This window comes from Manis pentadactyla, chromosome 2 (assembly GCF_030020395.1).
Source record: "Manis pentadactyla isolate mManPen7 chromosome 2, mManPen7.hap1, whole genome shotgun sequence".
NCBI classification, from domain to species: domain Eukaryota; kingdom Metazoa; phylum Chordata; class Mammalia; order Pholidota; family Manidae; genus Manis; species Manis pentadactyla.
In genome coordinates this window covers 160,346,897-160,367,203 of record NC_080020.1, presented here as the reverse complement: position 1 = coordinate 160,367,203, position 20,307 = coordinate 160,346,897, and the positions used below count along the sequence as shown (strand labels likewise).

The 20,307-nt window shown below is 37.1% G+C and overlaps 1 long non-coding RNA gene across 1 annotated transcript in view; it reads left to right on the top strand.

The window, feature by feature from the left end:
• LOC118933915 (uncharacterized) overlaps positions 1-20,307 on the top strand; it is a 115,841-nt gene that overhangs the window by 30,435 nt on the left and 65,099 nt on the right. The window contains exon 3 of the long non-coding RNA XR_008995775.1: positions 11,802-11,972. This is a non-coding gene — a long non-coding RNA (uncharacterized LOC118933915). The remainder of the gene's footprint in view (positions 1-11,801; positions 11,973-20,307) is intronic.

The window sequence follows — 20,307 nt, the reverse complement described above, 5'->3', positions numbered from 1 at the left end:
TATGTTCTTTAGTCACTCTAGCCACATTTCAACTGGTCAGTAGCCACATTTGACTGACCAGTGGTTTTCATAAGAACAGTTAATGAAACAGCATAGGTGCTGTTAAAGAATATTTTTACCATCTCATAAAGTTTGACTAGAGAGTGCTATATAGAGTTTTCAAAATAATTCCCAAATCTCTACAAAAATCAAAGGAAAGACAAAATTAGGGCTTCACATCTAAGGGAATGAAATTCATTGGGTTTTTTTATAATGCTGGTTAGATGCTGACTCCATCAGAACACAGAAAAATACAAACCACCCTAGACATTTCAGCAAGAGGTTGTGTACAGGAAATTGGTGTGGAGATGTCAAAGGTTTGAATAGACAAAAGAGTTACTGCAAGAAGCACATATTATTCTTAAGACTATGGTAACCCAGCTGATAATAACTAGGGAGCTGAGAGCTGGAAGTGGTGTTATCTAAAGCTAGGAGCTCTTAGGAGGGGCTCCGATTGCCGTGTCTTAGACCTCTGAGGGATGCATTGCATGATTTGTACATGAATGGCTGAGGGAAGCATGGCCAGGGCTGGTATCTCTGGGACTGGAAGGATGACATTGTAACTGTCATCTGAAGTGATACTAACATGAACTGTAAACAGAAGGTGATGTCTGTTCTGCTGTCATCCTGCTTTCCTAGCTTCCTCTAGTAGAGCCTCTCATAGAGCTGAGAATACCATCAGTAGTAAAGGGATCTGAAAAGTATAGTTTATATAAATGTATGTATACATATGTATACTATTTAATTTAAACATATTTCATATAGTAGCTTCAGTGTCATTTCTATTGGTAGTGTTTAGGATTTTATATTTAGTATTAATGGTAAATCGTTAATATTTGTTAATTATTAATAGCATTATCTGTGTATCAGATACTCTGCATGTATTATCTCATTTATTTGTAACAAAAATTCTATAGAGTATTGTTTACCCGTTTAATATGTGTGCAAACTGAAGCTCAGTAACATGCCCAAGGATTCACACTCTTGAAGAAGGCTGATATAAGCACCAAGCAATTAGCCCCATGGCCACCTGACAATAAGGGAATAACTAGTTTGAGGCTGCATATTCTTGTCACTCCTTTGATACGTGATATTTTGACTATTGCTTAAGAAATGATGGCAAATAAATACAGTTTTTCAAGTAGTAACATAGTAGTAACACTTAACAAAGATTCATGTAACTGCATACTAATTCTGACTTTTCTTATGTAAGGCCTTGGAACATTTTAGGGCACTCTATGGTCAAGCTACGAAAGCAGTTTCCCCTGTCATTTTTATTTTCTATAATTTATCTGTTTACTTATAAAGATAGAATCATTCTCTCATGAGCCATCCAGGGAAATCATTTTTGAGATCATTATGACTGATTTTTATTATTATATTTTTTGGCTAGAGATTAGGCATGTGTCAACAAGGACAAAGGAAAAAATATTAAAAGGGAAAAACAAATTTCCAAGTGCCACACTGTTACTGCATCTAGAAACATACATATTTTTAGGACCATGAATATTTGTATAGAATTGAAGTTGAGAATCTCAGAGAAGAATAGGAAAATGGATGAGAATTACATTTTACTGGATTATTACTGTCTGGCAAGTGTTCTAAATATGTGTATTCAATTAATCATCAAAGTAAGCCTTTGAGAAAAATTTATCACTTTACTTTCGATAGGTGAGGAAACTGAGGTTCATGGGGTGGGGTGGGTTCTTCTGGCAAAGCTAGAGCCAGTGTGACCCCTGGCAATATGCTTTCCTCAAAATTAAGGAGGGTTCTAGCTATTCAACTGGTACAGGGTTCTCTCTCATTCACCGATTGAACGTAATTTTAAGAACTTAAGATATTTGGTACATACTCTGCTAGCAACTAGAAATGCTGAAAGAAATACAACAGTGGCCTCAACAAGGGAGGACTCTGGGAGCTAGAGGACAGAAATCAGCCATGCAATCAGACAGATGCATCCCAGGAAGATAATTACTGACGAGAGGGTGCCCCAAATCCTGTAAGGGAGGACAAGGAGGCTCAGCTTTGCTTTGTGTTTGGGAAGGCTTTCTTGAGAAGGTGGTAGGGATTTAAGTGTGGCAGAGCTGTTGGTAGCAGTGGAAGGTTTCTCATCCAGCAGGTTCCTGAAGGCAGCTGCAAGTGCCAGCAACATTCCTCTGTACCAGGCCCTTATAAGTCTTGCGGAGTCCCCACATGGGAATAATGCAAATTTCGAGTAATGTATTTGAACTTCAGAACATCATATACCCCTTGGAGATTTCACCATTATCATTATCCCTGGTAATATTAAAGATTTCGGAGAAATATGAAATATAGCTTATGTTTCCTCTCTCACTCCTGACCTGATACAAAACCCTATTAATAAAGCTCTCTTTGCTCTCATTCTTTTTTCAACACTCAAAATATTAAAATGTGGATATACACTGATATAAAATACATATAGTACAGTTTCCAATTACATGATGAATAAGAAAATAGAAAAATTCACAAATGTCTTTTTAAGTGTTTTAGGATATCCTAGGATAAGCTACTTTATAACTTAATAACTGTATGTTATTTAACCTCAAGTATGTTTCCAAATAAGATCCACCTTTTTACAGCCAAACTCATATTAAAACAAAACTAAATTCAATGCCTTTTCTTCTTTGTACTCCAGGACTTGGTCTTTTTGTATCAACATTTATTCAAGCCATAAAAATGGAGGAAAGATACCTTCTTCAATTGTACCCAATGGATCACCTTACCAAGCAATTGTATTTCTTCCTCTACATTTCCAGAACAATTACCATCATTTGAATCTTCATCATTTCTTCTATATTTACTCACTAATGGGTCACTATGATTGATCCTACCTATCCATACGTAGCTCAAATCTACATCATTTCTCATCTGAATTTTTATAATCTCTCCTCCATTGGGCTCCATGTTTAGACCCCCCCCTTGTTACCAATGCAAATCTAATCCCATCATTTATCTACTAAATCAGTCATATATGTGGCTTTTATTTATGAAATTAGTTCTATGTGATTTAGCACTATATGCAAAGTTCCTGATAATCTATCCTATTTCTTTGCCATCCATGATCCCACCCTTTACATTTTCCATCCATGAACATCACCTCCAGGTTTCCAAACTCTAACTCATACTGAATTTCCCCGTATCTCAAGAAGTGTTCCCCTCTTATGTCTCTGTCTTTTCCTTTGACCTACTGTTTCTCTCATTGGAATTCTTTTCCCATTCCTCAGTTGATCAGTACTGCAAATGTTACCTTCAGTAGTTTCTCCTCTGGTCAAACCATCTACTTCCCCTGTTCAAGTCATGTATGTCTTGTTCTTTGTGTGAGGGTTCTGGCCCATATTTGTTTATGTGAGTCTGCTTAACTTTTCCCCTACAGCTCAGTATTTTAAGCAGGGTCACATTAATAATAATTCCTACTATTTTTTATTCCCAACGTTTATTTCAGGAACTCCACCCAATTGCTGATCTCTTATCATTCTGGTTGTCCTCCGTTATGTCACATCTTCCTTGGCAAATGAGGTCCTTCAGCTAAAATATACTTAAAAATAAAAAACTCCTATGACCTGTATGATTTATTGAGGATGATAGCAGAGGCAAGACTATTGTCAAATCCTCCTTCTCCCTTTACACAGCTGGGTCCACTGTTGTTTTCCATTCCAGCTAAGGACCCCCTCAGTTTCCAAGTAAATCTTTACTCAAGTGGTCAGCATATAAACACATGCAGGAGAGCTTAACATTCAGTTCTGCAACTAGATAAGGATTTAGATTTCTTAGCTTGAATGTCCAGATTGTTCATTGCTCCTAAGAACTCCCTTGCTTTATAGTTAAACTTTAGATGCAGTGTACCCAGGAAAATCTCCATGCCCACAGTCACTAAACACCACTGCACACCACCTGTGGGTTCACATGTTGCAGGTCTTTTCCTGGTTAAGCTTCTGAGGTACAAGAATAAATCAGATAAATGTTTGCTTAAAGATAAATCATGGAGATATCAATTTTTTTTGGTGCAAACAGTGCTATGTAGCCATATCAATAAAATTAGCCTCACTCTTCTGATTTCTCATCTATAGCCAACTTGGCTGATTCCCCAGGCTTGATCTTCCCCTGTCTCCCCTTCTCAGAAATATATACCCAAATTTATGGCATCTCCCATTAACATCAGGATATCCCGACTTTGGGGATCATTCAACCTCTACTTCCATCATCACAAACTGAGCCTGTTGTCTTGTTATCAGCTGATACTGACCATTAGCAACCGTCCTTCAATTTTCACTCCCAGCCTTCTGTCTGTCTACTTTACAGTCAACTTGGAGAGAGGAAAGTATTGCAAAAGAAGTGCTAAGTAGATTATTTTATAACTGGAAGACATAGTTTGCAGTTGTAAAAAAATAGATGGCTTATAGATGATCTATCCTGGTCTCAACTCATTACAACCAAAGCTCTCTCCTCTCTTTTGGAAGCTGCCAAGATATTATGAAAATCAGTGTGGGTGGTGGGGAGAGTGAGGAACCAATATATTATCAAAATTAACTGTAGTTTGTTTTATTACTTTATTTAGTTTATATTATAAAACTATTAATTTAGTTTTAGCATTATGGTTCTTATGTAAAGGCACATATTCATTTCATTAAAAAGAAGTCCTTTAGTATACCATGTAATTAAGAATCCTGCAAGTATAAATACAGTTTAGAAATTATTACTTTCTAATACAGTCCAGTAGAGTTTTGGTTGTAATGAGTTAAGACTGGTACAGATGATCTATAAGCTATCCATTCTTTCATAATGGCAAACTGTGTCATTTGAAGTAGTTTTCCTTTGAAGTACTTTCCTGTCTCCAAGTTTATTGTAATTTAGAACATAGGCAGAAGGCTGAATGAAAATTAAAGGAAGGTTGTTAATGGTCCATATCAGCCAATAACAAGAAGACAATGGGCTCAGTTTGTATGGAAACACAGATTGAAAGGTCCGCAAAAGTTTGAATATCCGAGAGTTAACAGGGCATGCCATGAATCTGGGTATAAGATTATATATATATTCATATTACCATCTGTAATGCTCCATGTTTGTAGCTTAGGAAAATTAGCACTAGATCCAAAATACATGTGGAGAATGAACTCTACTTGCAAAGAAATCTCTTAAACTGTGTCACGCACCACTACCCCAGATCACTTCCCTTCAAAGTCGTCAAGTGAACTGTCAGGTACTGGTGCATCTCACTGGCCTCAGGAGAGTTTGAAATGTCACTGAACACACCAGCTACCTTCTAGAAGAGCACGTTTTGAACTGCTTTCTTTCTTTTAGACGACTTGTACATATAAATTGACAGCAAAAGACAAACCATTTGTCCTAATACTAAATATTCTAGTTAGAACAGTTTTCTTTTCCTTGAACTAGTCTCCAGACAGAGACTTTTGCTTTAATAGTGGACTACAGCATCTAACACAGAGCCACAAAAAATATTTCATAGAGTTATTGCCATCACTACTTGGCTCTCTTGTCAGCTACTCATTTTAAAGTATGGGGATTTTATATTTGTCAACTTTGCAGTCTTTATTTATCAAGTTGTGCTTGGTGGGTTGTGGGAGAAGCTTGCCAGTTTATAGGATTTCCACGATACATTCCATGCTTAACAGTTACATCAAATTAAAAATAGTTATTGAATAGCTTATGAAACATCTGATAAGGTACAAATAGGTTAATTTTAGTTTACTAACATAGGATCTTTAATCCAGTTTTCAAGGCTACTTGTGTACTAAACATATATTTTAGGCTTACTAGAGATTGGTAAAAAAGAGAATCTCAAATTTTGACTCTTGTGCATCGAACTGAGGCTCTTTGAATTTTCCCATGACTTTATATGTTATGAGACACAGAAACACGATTATGTTGAAAGGTCACAATTTGCTTGTGCCCCAGACTTAATGAAGGCTCAGTCACTGCCTTTCAAAATGCTACTGGAGCGGAGAATGCAGAAAAGGGTTCTCTTCATTTGCTTATTTTTCCCTTTACATCAAGTGGAAATTTGTCACACATGTCACACCCATCAATCAACTGATTGCTTATTTTAGGATCATTTCAAGATCAGTGCTCAAAATTGTTGATGATCAAGAAAAAAAGTCAGGTTTTCCTCAGTGAACTCAAAATCTAAGCAGAGATGAAAATCAGGTTTTGAAAATGAATAAGTGGTGGAAGCTAAGGACTATATTAGGTGGAAGGATGTTGATCAGCAAAAATTTTAGAATGTACGTGATGAGAGAGGTAATAGATCAAGAGAAGAATTCCTGAACAAACTAGAAATTAGAACGAACTATGAAGAACAAATGAAAGGAGAGCTCTTTCAATGGGAACACAGTAGGTGATTCCTATTCTTATAGTCAAGTCAAACAGGCTCTTAGAACCTCTCAAGACCTTGATAGCTCCCTTGTGTCAGTTCAAGGCACCGTGCTGGATATTCAGCTGTGAGAGAATTGAGCTCTCATTATGCTTCCTATATGAATATGTGTCTTTTAGTTTTAATAATGGAAATAAAAGTATATGTATTTATGATGTTCTATCACACACACACACACACACACAGATATATTTAGTTTTTAAATATATATACATTTTTCTTTCCTTTCTGTCATTTGCTATTTAGATTTTTTGCTTTTGTTATTGTCTCAAGTTCTTTGATTAAGGAGGCCCCAGGCATAAACTGGTTACTGATGTGTTTTCCTTATCCATTGATATTTTTAGAAATTGGATATAATTCCTTTAGATAGAACATCCTCTCTTCAGTTAGTAAATCCCCTAGTAGTTATTGTTTTATAGCAGCCACTCTGCTGAGAAAATCTATTCTCATGCAACATGTGTCTTTAAATTCTATCAGAAATTAATTTTAAGGGTTTGAAAATATTATGGGTCTTTATCCAATTTTAGAATTAAAGTTGAAATATCATTTAGCAACCATTCCTCTAAAAAATGACTAAACAAAATTTCTATCCTAATTTCTACCTTTAGACTTTTTTTTTGTTTTGAAAACCTAATATATTGGGGCATTTTTTACATACAGTATATTTACACACAAAAACTGCACATTTTTTCCTATCCATATTTAGGTTTAGTCTATACTGTGTTTAAGAATTTAGTTTCCTATTAATGTATCATTTAATTTTGTTTATCTCTTGGTTGATGTTAGTACTTATTTAAGCATATAATTGCCTACTTCTGTTTCTGTTGCCCTTGTTACTTCTTAAGAATTGCCATCATCAATACACTCTTTATCCATTGTCTGTCCCCTTTTGTCATGTTGTATTTTAACGAGCCTTTTTTCCCTTTTTCTCAGTTTCCTCTGTCTTCTGGTAGAGTCTGTCATTTGCCCTCCCTGTCTCTGAGTCAGTTCTTTTCTTTGTTAATTTCCATTTACTGCTTCAAATAAAATGTTTGATTTTATTAACTTCGCTTTACATCACTTAAAATCTTTCTCTTCCTCCAAATAGTTCTTTTGTATTTCCATTCTTTTTCTGCTTTCTCATCATATTCTTTCCATGTTTTAGCTCATATTTTATCTACTGCTTCATAGACTATATATGTAGTTTTGTTGAGTTTTATTGTGGGCAAAAAAGATGCTTTTTTCTGCCTCTCAAATGTGCTATTTATCTCTTTCTTGTGGGGTGGCCAAATATTTTGCAGGCTCAGGTTTGGTTTTGTTTCTAGGTTCCAAAGACTTTATTCTTCATTTGAGAGAGCTCTATTATGGTTTGTTTTGTTCTACATTAGAGGACAGTGCATTCTTCTTGATTTCTCCAATAATAATAGAATTCTCCTCATATATACTAAACCAGAAAGGTGGTAGATAGATCAATTATGAATAAGAAAAAAAAATATTTTATTTGACCATCATTTTTCCTTTTCTAATGCTTTCGCTTTCTTTATGTAGGTCTGAGTTACTGACCTATATCATTTTCTTTTTTTTTAAGAATTTATTTGACCACTTCTTGCAAAGTTGATCTACTGGTAACAAATTTTCTCATTTTTTTTTTCCTGAAGACATTTTTATTTATCCTTTTCTTGTGAAGGATAATTTCACTGGATATAGAATTTTAGGTTGTTGGGTTTTTTCTTTCAACACTCTAAATATTTCAGTCCACTGTCTCCTTGCTTGCATATAGAAGAGAACTCCAAGTAATTCTTATCTATACTCCTCTATAAGTAAAGTGTGTCTGTGTTGTTTTTCACTCTAGTCTCTTTTGAAATTTTGTCTTTTTTTTCCTGCAGTTCAAATATGGTACGCCCAGTTACAGTTTTTTTTTTTCTTTTTGAGCATTTATCCTATTTGGTATTTTCTGAGCTTCCCAGATTTGTGCTTTAGTGTCTATCATTAGTTTTGGGAAATTTTCAGTCTTTATTGCTTCAAATACTTCTGTGCCTTGCTCCCTTCTCCTTGTGGTATACAGTTATGCACATGTTAAATGTTTTATAGTTCTCCCACATTTCTTGGATATTCTGGGGATTTTTAGAGTCTTTTTTCTCTTTGTTTTTCAGTTTTTGAAGTTTCTATTGACATATCCTCCAGTTCACTGTTTTTTTTTTCAGGTCTGTCCAGTCTACTAATGAGCCCATCAAAGACATTCTTTGTTTCTGTTACAGTGTTTTTGATTTCTTGTATTTCCTTTTGATTTGTTCTTAGAATTTCCATCTGTCTGCTTATGTTATCCATGTGTTCTTTCATGTTGTCCATTTTTTTCCATTACAGCACTTAACATATTCATCATAGTTGCTTTAAATTTCTTGTCTGATAATTCCAGTATCTCTGCCATATCTGTGTCAGGATCTGATGTGTGTTCTATCTCTTCAAACGGAGTTTTTGTCTTTTACCATGCTTTGAAGTTTTGTGAAAGCTATGTATGATGACCTTGGTAAAAGGATCTGAGGTAAACAGGCCTTTAATGCTACATTTTATGATTATCTGACAAGGAGTTTGGCTGTGTTTGCTGTGGCTATGCTGTAGGTGACAGGCTAAAGTTTCCTCTGGTGTCCTTATTTTTATCTCCCCTGTTGTCTTTGGGGTTCCCTAGAGACTCATTCTTGAATAAAATTATATGTGCCATTCTTCTAGTTAGTGTATTCTCCTGTTATTACACAGTAGCCCTACAGATGTGATGGTAAGAAGAGGGGAGAGAAGCAAGATATACTCCTATGATTAGCTTCAGTCTTTCAGTGAGTCTATATCCTTGGGCTGTGAGCTTCTCAGGTGCTTGCCAGTTCCCCACCACCCGCTTAGTGGAGGCTGAAAGGCTGTAGGGGCTGGAGTTAGCTATTTTCCTTCCCCCAAGTGGAAGGCTACTGAGAAAGGAGATGGGTATTTTTCTTCCCTCATATACATGGCTGGAGCAGGCTGTGGGTGGGTATCCCCTTTCCCTCAGGTTGGTGAGGCTTGGATAAAATCCCAGCTATTTAGACTTGCAAATTTTTTTTCTTTTGAAGTCAGGCCTTGTTAAGACCAGAATTCTCTGGGAGTATTTCAGATTGATCATTTTCCCCCTCCCTGGCAGCAAGCAGGAAGGCATTTTTCTCTGATCTTCACTGTGAGAACCTGGTAGCAATCCTGGAGGTAAAACTCATAAAAGTGGGGTGGCCCCCCTATGACAAGGAAACCCCCTCACCTTATAGTTTCAAACTCTCAGACTTGTCCAAATTCAATCCCCAGCAATTTTCTAAGTACAATTCAGGATTTCCTACCCAGGCACTGATTGCTGTGGAGATGTCTGCTCTCACTAGATATGATTCTCTGTATCTACCTATCTGTCTCTCCAATATTTGATGTAACAGTTTGACCTGTGACTTCAATTATAAATCACATCTAGGGCAACCATCTCACTGGAGACATTTTTGTTTATTGGTATTCTTTTTCATGTCCTTTAGCATCCTAAGTCATCTATTTCTGAATAATATTTAGTCTCAGCCAACTTAATGATAAGTTGGGTACTCCCTCTGTGTTCCTTTGGGTAATACTTTCAATTACAGTCTTCATTTGGTATTCTTTCAGGATTTCTTCTAATTATTTTCTGTAACTCTGTACCACTTTCTTGGTACAGAGTTCTAGAAAATTTGTAATTTTAGGGATTTTAGAAAATGTAGGGATTTATTAATCAACCTTCATATTTCCTCAATATCACTACTCTAGAGCTCATCAAAATGATTTCACTTTGTTCCATTTAGTTAACACCATTTTTGAATTTTCATTGCTAAGGAAGTCCATCTTATCAACCCAGACTATAAATGTCTATATATATGTATATCCCTATATGCAAACATATAGATGTATTTATTCACACACACAGAGATATATATAGATATGCATACATATGCATATGTATTTCCATAAATTTTAGTTGTATAATGGAAAGGAGGGTATATGGCAAGGTAAATACCTGTGCTCAAGTCAACATCTTTTCTTGGTGTCCTCTAAGTATTTTCCACAGCATTAAGTAGCTGACCAGGAGTCCCCAGAATACCCTGAGAAAATTAGTCATCCAGAACAGGATCTCCCAGTATGGCAGCATTTACTAGAGGATGGCCTAGTCCCACTGGGCCATGCCTCAGGGAAAAATCACAGAGTGAAGAACATTTTTTTGAGTTAAGACAACACTGCCAAGATATAGGACAAAAGACAAGTTTACTCACTGAGTCATCTCAGGGCACTCATCCACAGCACAATATGGTACACCTACTTGGTAGAAATAATTATGGTAAAAGTTGGCAGGAGAGAGGGGTTTGTTAGATGAGTTGTGTGTTCTTTTTAATGGAGCAGAGGAAAATAGGTTTAAATAATAACTTGCATACAAAAGAAGAAAAGATAATGTTTATTTGGGGTGTGCTGGTAACCAGCACACTTGAACCCAAGAATAAAGGAAGAATTGCATGATCTGGAGATAAGCCTGCAATCACTTTTATTACCATAATCTCCCAAGAGGCTCAACACTAACAACAGGTTGCAAACAGATCTTGTCATCTGGTGTGAACACAGACCCATCATTTTAAGTGGTATAATGTGTTTTCAAACAGGTTGGAGTAATGCTTAACAGACATTCGTTAGCAGCTCAACTTCCTAAACACTGAAAAAAAGACAATTACGGGCAAGACTGGCAGTTGAACACTTGAGTCCATGTTATGATATTTATTGGACAACTCCTGAAGGTGTTAGCTGTGCACATTTGGTTGATTACATAAATAGTTGCTGTTTTCTGACTATAACCAGATTTGGTGTTTTTAAGGCTTTATTAAATATTATAGTCATCTGGTCTTGCTGAGCAACAGGTGGGGCATATGGTTCCAATGCTTACTGAACCACCAACTGAAAGGAACTTACGGGTTCAATTTTATGTGAGATACATATTCTTACTAGTTATTTGGATCAAGTACTTAACACAAGGGATTTGCTGGCAATATAAAACACATTAGTCTGAGAAAAAGGTTCCATACAGTACTTGTATCTCTAACTATGGGACTCTGCTTAATTGGATCTTGTGTACTTACTTGAAAGTAAGAAGTAGCACTAGATAACTTGGTAAAAAACTTCTTTCAGTCTTGTAGCTCAGCAAAAATATTTGACAAGCTTTTGATAAAACTAGAGATACTTAATTTTCATCTAGACCTCTGGGAACAAGATGATCCATCTAGAAATTAATCCATTCATTTACATATTGTTTTGAGTTCTTATTTTTCCCCTCATTTTTTTTTAATTTTCCTTTTTTATTCTGCAGATTATTCTGATGCGTAACCAACATTGAGAACCTCTTCCATAAGTATCTTCTAACTCCTAAATGGATTAGTGCCCAACTGGGCATTTGTGTCCATCAGAGTCTCCTAGCCACATGGTTCATCTCAAGAAAATAAGTGCTAAACTTAGGAAGAACATAGAGCAACTACCTAAGGTAAAGATGATGACAAAGAACAACAATGAAAACTTCAGTAGGAAAATGGATATGGGTAATGTAAGGCAGTTTCAGACATCTTAGATGTCTGAAGTGGTTATGATTTAAAAACTAGGACTGAGGTATATTTTACAGTATTGAAGTTAGGATCTGATGCAGTCCAGCTAATTAATTAAGATCATCAATTTATGCAAGATAAGGGAAGGCCATGGGGAGTATACAACTCAGGTATAGATCTGGAAGTTTTCAAGAAAATAGGACAGGTTCTAATCAGAGGGCTGGTCGACCTCGACCTGGCTTGGCGTCTCTGAAGTGTTGATAGTAAGTCTCCATTAGACTTCTCCTCCGTTAAAAGCACAGTAGATGGGAAACTATGTGTGTAGGGGTGAGGAGGAGGAACCATTAGATTTGGGAAAACATTTTCTAAATTAGTTCTAAAATGCCAGAGGGAGGACCTTAATTAGGTTTTGTTGTTTCAGCCCTAGAGCAAGAAAGTTTCTAAACTCTATTATTTAACACAACAATTTATTTCTTTTGAACCTTTCACATCATCAAGTCTAGCTGAATATTTTTCATTTATCTCCCCTCATCTGGAATCCTCACTTGCTTGTCCTAGTTCAGAGCCTTATTATCTCCAGTCTGAATTATAACTCCAGCTTTCTCATTGGGTCTGCTTTGTCTATTCTCTTCCTCATGAAGCCCAGTTCACTAGATGCAAATATGAGATATGGCTTGAAACTTTCAGCTTCTTTCTGTCTACCTACAGGGCAGATATCTTCTGTAATGTGTGGCTGGTCATTACCATCTTGCTGCTTTTTTATTTTTTTATTAAGGTGTCATTGATATACACTCTTACGAAGGTTTCAAATGAAAAATATTGTAGTTACTACATTCACCCATACTATCAAGTCCTTCCCATACCCCATTGAAGTCACTGTCCATCAGTGTAGTAGGATGCCACAAAATCACTACCTGTCTTCTATGTGCTGCACTGTCTTCCCTGTGAACCCAAACGCACCATATGCACCCCTATGTTTACTGCAGCACATAATACCACTCAATCCCCTTCTCTCTCCCTCCACAACCACCCTCCCCCACACCTCCCCTTTGGTAATGGCTAGTCCCTTCTTGGAGTCTGTGAGTCTGTTGTTTTGTTCCTTTAGTTTTGTTTCATTGTTATACTCCACAAATGAGGAAAATCATATGGTACTTGTTTTTCTGCCTAGCTTATTTCACTGAACATAATACCTTCTAGCTCCATCCATGTTGTTGCAAATGGTAGGATTTGTTTTCTTCTCATGGCTGAATAGTAATGCATTGTGTATATGTACCACATCTTCTTTATCCATTCATCTACTGATGGACACTTAGGTCGCTTCCATGTCTTGGCTATTGTAAATAGTGCTGCAGTAAACATAGGGGTGCATATGTCTTTTTGAATCTGAGATCTTGCTTTCTTTGGGTAAATTCCTCAGGTAGAAATTCCAGGTCAAATGGTATTTCTATTTATAGTTTTTTGAGGAGCCTCCATATTGCATTCCACAATGGTTGAACTAAATTACATTCCCACCAGCAGTGTAGGAGGGTTCCCCTTTCTCCAGTTCCTTGCCACCATTTGTTGTTCCTAGTCTTTTCGATGTTGGCCATCCTAACTGGTGTGGGGTGGTATTTCATTCTGGTTGTAATTTGCATTTCCCTGATAATCAGCAGTGTGGAGCATCTTCTTATGTGCCTCTTGGCCATATGAGTTTCTTCTTTGGAGAGGTATCTGGTCAGACCCTCTGTCAGTATTTTAATTGGGTTATTTGCTTTTTGGGTGTTGAAGTGTGTGAATTATTTATGTATTTTGGATGTTAACCCCTTAACGGATAACTCATTTACAAATATATTCTCCCATACTGTAGAATACCTTTTTGTTCTATTGATGGTGTCCTTTGCTGTACAGAACCTCTTTAGTTTGATGTAGTCCCATTTGTTCATTTTTACTTTTGCTCCCTTGCCCAAGGAGATGCGTTCAGGAAAAAAGTTGCTCATGTTCATATTCAAGATAATTTTGCCTATATTTTCTTCCAATAGTTTTATGGTCTCATGACTTACATTCAGGTCTTTGATGCATTTTGAGTTTACTTTTGTGTATGGAGTTAGACAATAATCCTGATTCATTCTCTTACATGTAGCTGTCCAGTTTTGCCAACACCAGTTGTTGAAGAGGCTGTTATTTCCCTATTGTATATCCAGGGCTCCTTCATCATATATTAATTGACCATATATGCTTGGGTTTATATCTGAGCTCTCTATTCTTTTCCATTGATCTATGGGTCTGTTCTTGTGCCAGTGCCAAATTATCTTGACTACTAAGGCTTTGTAGTAGAGCTTGAGGTTGGGAAGCATAATCCCCCCAGCTTTATTCTTCCTTCTCAGAATTGCTTGGCTATTTGGAGCCTTTTGTGGTTCCATATGAATTTTGGAACTATTTGCTCTACTTTGTTGAAGAATGCTATTGGTATTTTGATAGGGATTGCATTGAATCTATAGATAGCTTTAGACAGGATGGCCATTTTGACAGTATTAATTCTTTGTATCCATGAGCACAGGATGTATTTCCATTTATTGGTATCTTATTTAATTTCTCTCAGTGTCTTGTAGTTTTCAGAATATAGGTCTTTCATGTCTTTGGTTAGGTTATTCCTAAGTATTTTATTCTTTTTGATGCAATTGTGAATGGAACTATTTTCCTGATTTCTCTTCTGTTAGTTCATCATTAGTATATAGGAATGCAACATATTTCTGTGTATTGATTTTGTATCCTGCAACTTTGCTGAATTCTGTTATTAGTTCTAGTTGTTTGGGGTGGATTCTTTAGGGACTTTTTATGTGCAATATCATGTCATCTGCAAACAGTGACAGTTTAACTTTTCCCTTACCAATCTGGATGCCTTTTATTTCTTTGTGTTGTCTGATTGCCATGGCCTGGACCTCCAGTAGTAAGTTGAATAAAAGCAGGGAGAGTGGACATCCTTGTCTTGTTCCCTATCTTAAAGGAAAAGCTTTCAGCTTCTCACTGTTAAGTATGATATTGGCTGTGGGTTTGTCATATATGGCCTTTATTATGTTGAGGTACTTGCCCTCTAAACTCATTGTGTTGAGAGTTTTTATCAGGAATGGGTGTTGAATTTTGTTGAATGTTTTTCAGCATCTATGGAGATGATCATGTGGTTTTCGTCCTTCTTTTTGTGTATATGATAAATACTGTTGATGGAATTTCAAATATTGTACCATCCTTCTATATGTGGAATAAATCCTACTTGATCATATGGATGAACTTACTGATGTGTTTTTGAATTTGAATTGGTAATATTTTGTTAAGAATTTTTACATCTATGTTCATCAGGGATATTGTTCTGTCATTTCTTTTTTTGTGATGTCTTTGGTTTTGATATTAGAGTGATGCTGGCCTTATAAGATGAGTTTGGAAGTATTCCCTCCTCTTGTACTTTTTGGGTAACTTTAAGGAGGATGAGTATTAGATCTTCACTAAATGTTTGTTTAAATTTAGCTGTGAAGCCATCTGGTACAGGGATTTTGTTCTTAGGTAGTTGTTTAATTACCAATTCAATTTTGTTGCTGGTAATTGTTCTGTTCATATTTTCTGTTTCTTCCTGGGTAAGCCTTGGAAGACTGTACTTTTCTAGAAAGTTGTCCGTTTCTTCTAGGTTATCCAGTTTGTTAGCATATAATTTTTCTATGTGTGTAGACAGTCTTTTTTTCTTGATAAGTCTGGGTAGAAGTGTATCTATTTTATTTATTTTCTCAAAGAACCAGCTCCTGTTTTCATTGATTCTTTGTATTGTTTTATTCTTCTCAATTTTATTTATTTCTGCTCTGACCTTTATTATGTCACTCCTTCTCCTGACTTTGGGTCTCATTTGTTCTTCTTTTTCTAATTTCATTAACTGTGAGTTTAGACTATTCATATGGGATTGTTCTTCTTTCCTGAAGTAAATCTGTATTACAGTATACTTCCCTCTTAGCACAGCCTTCGCTGCGTCACACAGATTTTGCGGTGTTGAGTTATTGTTGTCATTTGTTTACATATATTGCTTGATCTCTGTTTTTATTAGATCATTGATCCATTGCTTATTTAGGAGCCTTTTGTTAAGCCTCCATGTATTTGTGGGTTTTTTCTTTTCTTTGCATAATTTATTTCTAGTTTTATAACTTTGTGGTCTTAGAATCTGGTTGGTACAAATTCAATCTTTTTGAATTTACTGAGGCTCTTTTTGTGGCCTAGTATATGATTTATTCTGTGCCCTTGAGAAGAAAGTGTATCTTGCTGCTTTTGGATGGAGAGTCCTGTAGCTGTCTGTTAGATCCATCTGTTCTAATGTGTTGTTCAGTGCATCTATCTCCTTACTTATTTTCTGTCTGGTTGATTTGTCCTTTGGAGTGAGTGATGTGTTGAAGTCTCCTGAAATGAATGTATTGCATTCTATTTCAACCTTTAATTATTTTAGTATTTGTTTCACATATGTAGGTACTCCTATGTTGGGTGGATAGGTATTTATAATGGTTATATCCTCTTGTTGGACTGGCCCCTTTATCATTATGTAACATCATTCTTTGTCTCTTGTTACTTTCTTTGTTTTGAAGTCTATTTTGTCTGATTCAAGTACTGCAACTCTGGCTTTTTTCTCCCTATTGTGCATGAAATATCTTTTTCCATCCCTTCACTTAGGCTGTGTATGTCTTTGGGTTTAACATGAGTCTCCTGTAGGCAGCATAAAGACAGGTCTTGTTTTTTATCCATGCAGGGACTCTATGTCTTTTGATTGGTGCATTCAGACCATTTACATTTAGGGTGATTTTTGATAGGTATGTACTTATTGCCATTCCAGGCTTTAAATTTGTGGTTACGAAATGTTCAATGGTAACTTCTTTTCTATCTAACAGTCTAACTCAACTCTCTTATTATGCTATTAGAAACAGAATCTAAAGGTCCTTTTTTTAGCCTCTTTTTTCTTCCTCCTCCATTCTTTGTATATTAGGTGTCATCTGTACTCTTTGTTTAACCCTTGACTGATTTTGTGGGTTGTTGATTTGAGTTTGCATCTGATCAGTAATTAATTGGTCTACTTTCTTTACTGTGGTTTAATTTTCTCTAGTGACATCTCTTTAGCCTTACGAACACTTCCATCTATAGCAGTCCCTCCAAAATACACTGTAGAGATGGTTTGGGGAGGTAAATTCTCTCAGCTTTTGCTTATCTGGAAATTGTTTAATCCCTCCTTCTAATTGAAATGATAATCTTGGCAGGTTCAGTATTCTTGGTTTGAACCCTTCTGCTTCATTGTATTAAATATATCATGCCAATCCCTTCTGCCATGTAAAGTTTCTGCTGAGAAGTCTGATGATAGCCTGATGGGTTTTCCTTTATATGTGATCTATTTTCCCTTCTGGCTCCTTTTAATACTTTGTCCATGTCCTTTATCTTTTCCATTTTAATTACTATATGTCTTGGTGTTGTCTTCCTTGGGTCCCTGGTGTTGGGAGATCTGTGCACCTCTGTGGCCTGAGAGACTATCTCCTTCCCCAGATTGGGGAATTTCTTAGCAATTACCTCCTCGAAGACACTTTCTATCTCTTTTTGTCTCTCTTCTTCTTCTGGTACCCCTATAATGCAAATATTGTTATGTTTGGGTTGGTCACACAGTTCTCTCAATATTCTTTCATTCCTAGAGACCCTTTTTACTCTCTGTGCCTCAGCTTCTTTGTATTTCTGTTCTCTAATTTCGATTTCATTTACCATATCCTCTACTTCATCTATTGTGTTTTTATGTCCTTCCATTTTATGTTTTTCATTTCAGATACTGAATTCTTCAATATTTATATCTCATTCCTGAATTCCTACCTGGGCAGAGTGCTCCTGGACAATTTTGTCCACCTGTCCCTTCTCCTGAGCTGCAAGGCCTGTGCAATCCTTGCCCCTTTAGCAACCCTCTTGCTGTTAGGAAGTCTCTCAGACTGCCTGCATTTCTTTTGTCCCAGAGTGGATGGTTGTGGATATGCCTTCTTATTTTTCTGTAGCTCGATGAGCATGTTTATAATTTTTATTTTGAAATCTCTTTTAAGAAGATTGATGAGTTCAGTTTCACTTGGCCCTCTTTCTGGTGTTTGTGGGATTTTGAGTTGAACCACGTTCCTTTGACATTTCATATTTGTGGGTGACACCCTCTAGGACCCAGAAGTTATACCCTCTATTGCTGTTCATCCCCTGGAGCGATGATGGCGGTCACAGGTGAGTGGCACTGGTGCCTGTCAGCAGGAAAGAGCTTTTTCCTGCTTCCTGGCTGCAGTGCCTGCCTCCAATGCCAGGGTCAAGGGGCTGAGCATGCTGGGAGAAGTCTCTGTGCTTTGCACTCGTAGCTGCTGTAGGTGGGGCCTCCCTCTAGCTGGCCTGGTATAATGGTGGGGCAGCTGTTTCGCGAGCTGGTGCCAGTGGGAAGAAGGTGCAGCAGGCTGCGTATCATGGTGGGGGGCCTAGAGCTGCATAGCTAGCAAGGGGGCTGGAGCGCCTGCAGCTCCTGAAAGTTCCCAACCTGTTGGACAGACTGTGCCCAGACAATTTTGTTCACCTATCCTTTCTCCTGAGCATCTTGCTCTGTTTAATCCTTGCCCCTTTAGCAGCCCTTTAGCTGTTAGGAAGTCTCTCAGGCTGCCTACCTTTCTTTTGTCCCAGAGCTGCCAGTTGTGGATATGCATTTCCACAAGCAGCTGAAATCTCAGTCTCTCCAAGTTCTCAAACCTCTTAGCTTTCCAACCCCACTAATCCAAGAGCATGATGTAATGTAGGTTTGTGTTCCCAGAGAAGGTCTCCAGGGTTGTGTGTTCAGGAGTCCTAGGCCTCCACCCCTTCCCCACTCCATTTCTCTTCCTCCTCTTGGTGAGCTTGGGTGGGGGAAGGACTTTGAGGGCTACTCTTTTCCCCAGGTGTAGGCAGTCTGCTGCAGCCTTCTTTCCTGTTGCTTTTTCAGGATTAGATGTATTTGCTATATTTTCATATTATATGTGGTTTTGGGAGGAAGTTTCTGTCTCACCTCTCACACCACCATCCCATCTGGCTGCTTTTTAAAACTCTCTTGCCTGTGCCCTGTTTAAAGTGCCCATTGCCAATCAGGTACATCCACTTGATTATTTCCTTTTAATAATCCATGTTGATATGGCAAGTGAAGGCTGAAAAAGGTAATACCCCAAATTGGAATGGGGAAACCAAGGCCTCTGGAGATTAAGACTAGTGCTTCCAGCTATAGATGGGTCAGCCCCTTCTTGTGTCACAGCAATAGGCCTTCCCAAGTCATCCATGAACCCCTCAGGGCCAGGGAGGCTACTGCCCTTCAAGCCCATTTGGGTCATTTTTAATGAATAGTTGCAGCACCTGTAACTCAGCCCATTTTCTCTAAGGAGGTGAGGAAGGGATATTGTTAAATTCACCAAGTTTAGGGGGGATGAGCCTAGATGCCTTTTGGGACTGATCCCCAACTTATAGATAAAACACTTTCATCAAACCCCCACTTCATGAAAGGTTAATTACTTACATTGAATCAATAGAAAATGCAGGATTCTTTGAGTTACTGAAGAAGAGATAAATCTCTATTGATACTGACTCAAAAAGACAACCCAAAAGAATTCTGCTCCCTGCAGGAGGAGACACTGGGTGTCAGCCATGCTGCCTCACTACACAGGGACATGGAGTTGTTCATGGAAAGGTATAAAGAAATAGTCAATGAAAAAATTTTATGTTAATACCTACTCTATCTACTTTATATTTCATGGGTGCTAGTCTACTATCCTAGTAGTCTTATGAAGCAAACTGAAATTGACTACTATATTGATCATCTTTTCTCCCCTCATCACATTGCTCTATATGTTTGTATCACCATCTGACACCATTGAATAGCTCTTGTTGAAGCAAAACTCAGAAGTAGAGACAAAATTATACTTTATTCATCTCCCAAATTCAGACACCTGAGGAAATCTTACAAAGTATACCAAAATTTGTACACTGACTGATTACATATTTTGTTTCAAATAGGAAAACAAAATTCCCTTCTGATTAGGTCATCCTTCCTTTCACCCTATCTGTGGAAAGAATATGCTATCTAGGTGACCCTAGTATGTATTTTGATTCACTAATTTTTTTCATATTACATTAACAAATGGCAATCTGGTTGTATACATTATTTTCTATATGTGTTAATCTGATCATACCCCAACCTCTACTGCAACCATCTTTCAGATTTCGTCTCAAATTCACTTATATTTTGAATAGTTTTAAGAG